Source organism: Myotis brandtii, unplaced genomic scaffold (assembly GCF_000412655.1).
Source record: "Myotis brandtii unplaced genomic scaffold, ASM41265v1 scaffold806, whole genome shotgun sequence".
NCBI lineage: Eukaryota > Metazoa > Chordata > Mammalia > Chiroptera > Vespertilionidae > Myotis > Myotis brandtii.
The window spans coordinates 1,230,433-1,235,416 of record NW_005371249.1 but is presented as its reverse complement, the minus strand read 5'-3'; positions in this window follow the sequence as shown (position 1 = coordinate 1,235,416).

Here is a 4,984-nt window from a genome sequence, read left to right as displayed (position 1 = left end):
CACGGATGCCAGCTAAGGGGGACAGCCCTCAGGGTGAGCTTAGGGTCCTTCCTGCTGGAAATCTGGGGTGTTTGTGGGAGCAAAGGGTCAGATTTAGAAACCTGGGCCTGGGCGGCGTGGCTCAGTGGTTGAGCATCAACCTATGAACCAGGAGGTCATGGTTCGATTCCCGGTCAGGGCACATGCCCAGGTTACGGGCTCGTTAACCAGTGAGGGGCATGTAGGTTCGAGCCAATCAATGATTCTCTTTCATCATTGATGTTTCTATTTCTCTCTCCCTCTCCCTTCCTCTCTGAAATCAATAAATATATTTAAAAAAACAAAACAAAACTTGTCCCAAGGCCCTGGTTGGGATGGGATTGGAGAGCTGACCTGGTAAAGATGCAATACTTGAAAATATACACTTAACTGTAGTGGGGTTTTTTTTGTTTTTTCTGACTAGATATTTTTTCATTGTAGAAAATCTGGAAAAATACAAAGGAAAAGTAAAAGAATAAAATTTAAAAAAATCATGGCAATTTCACAATCTAGAGTCCACCTTCTTTAAAATTTTGGTGTATTTTCTCTCTGAATCTTTTTCTAAACACAGGCCTAACCCTTAGATTTGAGAGGCCCAGGGCAAGAGTTCTACTGGAGTCCCACAGGCCACATGTTTAAATATTTGACATTGAAGTAATTTTTTCTGTAAAACTTACTTTCTTCTAAAATATTAAAAATTACTAAGATAAAAAGGCAAAATTCAAATTACAATTAGTAAGTATTAAAACTTGGATTAAAATGTTTCCAATAAAGCTGAAAATTTTAATTTAATTTTAAACACTGGGTTAAACAAAACTAAATATTTAAAATAGTAAAACTCTATGCTAGTTTCATGGCTAATGTACATCCCGTGCATCTTTTGTCTAGCTCTACACATATACAAATTTAAGAATAAAATAAATTATTGGCTATTGCAAGGTATTCCTCAGCTGCTGTGTGCAGCTGTTGCCAATGTTGTGCTAATTAGTACCTCTGGAACCACGAATTAGGACGGGGAGAAACGCAAGGACGCGGACACTTGGCACTACTGGGAGATGGCATTTTGTTATGCAAGGAAAGATTGCATTTCATGCTATCGGAGAGGAAGCATTTGACAAATTAATTTGTCTTTTCTCTTTACTGAAGCACGTCCACTGCTCACATCGTCCCTGTCCTCTGAAGCAGCGTCTGCCTCTGATGGCAGCAGCAGGACAGCCCACGCAGCGCGCAGTGCGGTGGCATCGGGATCAGCCCTCCTTTGTTTCACAGACAGAGGGCACGCGATGGAGACGCATTTCCTGGGGCTTGAATGCTGTTAGTTGCAAAGTGATGTTTAGGGCTCCGCAAGGCAGCCATCACCAGATCTCAAGTAGCAGAAGTGCCCGTGTCCTTTGTAATAACGATGTGTGTGTGTGTGTGTGTGTGTGTGTATGTGTGTGTGTGTTTATGAAATGCACCCTAAACTGTGGTACCCAAGGCAGGGATCACCTTGCACAAGCATAAGGTCTAAGGAGATTATATCTATCTACCTATATATACACATAAACTTTATAATTTAGGAACATACTGTATGTATTATTTCTCTAGTTTTCTATCATGAACATTTTCTTTATAAATAGTCTTATTTTTAATGATTGTACAATATTCCATAAAAGAGATATGCCATCATTTATTAAACCAGCCCCCTACCATTGAAATTTGTGTTGTTTCCAATTCTTCTCTCTTATAAACACCACCACAATGAACATCCTTGTGCACATCTAAGGCCCACATCTGGAAGTGGCATCACTAGGTCAAAGGGGATATACATTGTGGACATAGAATTAAATCAGGGAGGGGTCCTGTGGGGAACCAATATAGGGTTGAACCTTGGACTGACCTGCTGGCAAAGTCACAAACAAGTCCCAGCTTCCAGGGCTCAGTTAGGCTTGACCTTATAACACTCCCTAGATCTTATCTGGGAAGCTAATGGGCTGAGGGAAGTGCAGGAAGTGTAACTATGGTCAAAACAAGTGAAACTCACAAGAACTGTGTAACTATGGTAACCACTACCTTGTTTACCTCTGACTATAAAAGGTTGATGCAGCCTGAGCACCGGGGAAGTCTTTCCTCTTGAGTTGGACTTGCCCGCCTGGCCCCCAATATTCCCAAATTATCTCTTGTCTTTTCTCTTTCATTTGTGTGAGGCTCCTCTTCCAGATCCTGAACGCTGAACCACGCGGGACGTGGAGGGAAACATTTACCACAGGTCCCTTTAAAAATCTTATATTGAATTGATAAAATCTTTTATCCACATTGTTAAGGTTTGGTCCCAGGGAGACTGTGGATACAGGGAGCTCTAGAATTGGTCCAGGGAGTGGAGTCTGGAGTTCTGGATCCCAACTCTCTCTGTAAACTCGGGCAAACCTCTTCTTGCCTGACCTCGGTTCCTCTATCTGTATGAAGAGGAGTTGGACTAGACATTTTCTCAGAGTATTTGTAATCAGCAGCGCTCTGATCCTGGGAGTCCACTTGCTGGATGAATGGAACCACACTCAACCCTCTGGGGCTCCATCCATTAGACCACCCTGCCCCCTGCTGACCAGCTGCTAGATGCTAGTCTTATTGTGGACTCTTGCAGGGAAAGACCCTGGACATTGGCTGGACTCACAGCAACTTAACTTCCCGCAAAGCTGGGAGAAGGTGAAGAAGTGGCTGCTGTTTCATTCCTGGAAATCGCATTCTTTGGCTCATGCTTTCAAATATCCCATTTCATTCATTTGTTCAGCAAATATTCTTAAGTTCCTCCTTTGTGCCAGGGCTGTGTGAGGGGCTGGGAACTTGTTTTTTGTTTTTGAGGAACACACAGTCTAGAAATGGCAGAACTGGTCACATGTTACTACCATATAGAACAGAAAGAGAGGTACAGAGAAAATGCTTCAGACATTGGCTATTGCTGGGCTCTCAAGCCCCTGTGTCTCCTTTTCTCTTCTCTTCTCTTCTCTTCTCTTCTCTTCTCTTCTCTTCTCTTCTCTTCTCTTCTCTTCTTTCTCTTCTTTCCTCTTCTTTCTTTTTCTATAGTAAATGTGGCATATATGTGCCATAGGGTCCTGGTGCTTGGTGAAGCACTTTTGAGAAATCCTGACCCATCTCCAAGGGCATGAGGTTGTGTTCAATCCTGCACTGGCCCTCTGGCATTGAGATGGGTACATTTTATGCCAAATGATTGAGGGCAACAATCCAGAAGTGAGTCACTCTCATTACTTGACAGGAAGGTCTGTTTAACCCTCCGGATTTACAAGTATGGCTTCACAGAACTTTCTCATGGACTCAGAGAGGGCAGGGATATTAGTTTCTTGTGGCTGCGGTAACAACGTACCGTAGACTGAGTGGCTTCAAACAAAATTTTAGTCTCTCACAGTTCTGGAGGCCAGAAGTCCAAAATCCACTTTGCTCAGCCAAAATCAAGGTGTTGGTTGGGCCATGCTATCTCAGGGAGGCTCTCAGGGAGAATCCATTCTTTGCTTCTTCCAGTTTTTGGTGGCTGCCAGCATTCCTTGGCTTTTGGCTGCATCACCCAATCTCTGTCTCTGTGGTCGCATTGCCTTTGCTTCTGTCTGTGACATAACTCCCTCTACCTTGCTCTTACAAGGACACTTTTGACTGTATTTAGGACCATATAATGAGAAATCTCTCCATCTAACATCTTTAATTTAATCACATCTGCAAAGTCTATTTTGCTGTGTAGGGTGAGATTTGCAGTTTAATCCAGGGGGCTAGGAACTGACATTTGGGAGAGCCGTTATTCAACTTGCTACAGAAGTGATGTGTCTATAGTCAGTGGCAGAAACACATTGTAAGTCTCCTCCTCTCTTATACTCATCATGCCCACCCTCTCTCTCTGCCAAGTAAAGAAACTGTTTGTAAAAAAGGAACTTGGAGCTCTTTTTTGGGTGAGGGGTGGAGGCAGAGGCAATGTCTGCATCAGCCTCCTGTTGAGCTCAGGGCACATGGAAGGCAGGGCACATTCCAGAGGAGAAGCACAGAGGCAGGCCCAGCTGGGCAGCCCTGTCTAGAGTCAGCCCTGTGTCAAAGGTTCATCTGAGCAGGGAGGAAACTTGCCTATGCTGAGCTAGATCCTGTGCAAGGAGCTTCCTCCTCTGATATAATCCCCTCAACAATCCTCTGAGTCAGAGACTACGTGGACTAGTTCACATATGAGAAAACGGAGGCTCTGAGAGGGGACCACTGAGAGGCCCAAAGCTGCATAGTTAGTGGAAGGTAGTGTGGGGACCCAGACTCACCAGTCTGAAGGCTTCAGAATATCCATGTGGGGGCCTGGGTTTCTGCTGCCCTGAGCTGAGGAGCATGCCCTGAGCACAGGGTCAGAACAGTGGACTCGAGTCTAAGAACACAGGCTCCCCCTTTCATTCTATGGACAACTCATTTTAATTCTCAAGAGCCTCCATTTTCATGACCTATCCCTGGATAAGCCTTGTACCACCATTGCCCACAGAGCAGGGGCTGTACATAAGGTTTCGCTGGCTCAGCAAGCTGTGGGCAGCCTTCCAGGAAGAATAGTGGTGACAACAAGGGTTGCACAGGGGGCTTTGCAGGGCCTGGCTCAGATAAGGGCAACTAGCCCTTGGGAATGTGCCCAGCAGGCAGGGCGGTGCTTCAAGGCGATCTGGCTCTGGTTGATGGCCATTTAGTTTAATTCAATAGGCATTCCCTGGGTAATGATTGTAGGACATGGTAGCCCCGCATCAGTGACCTCACAGGCCTCAAGGAGAGATGAGTATGTAAATAAAATAAGAGAAGGCAGCATGGAGTCAGGACCAGGAGAGAGACACAGATGTATGAATGGGGACACTGATAAGGGAGTGATGACCTCTGACCCAGGGGCCTTGGGGAGGACCGTGGACTCATAATCATCTATGTGGTCCAGTTTCCTTAGCATCTCCAGTGTGATCCTCACTCCCATCCT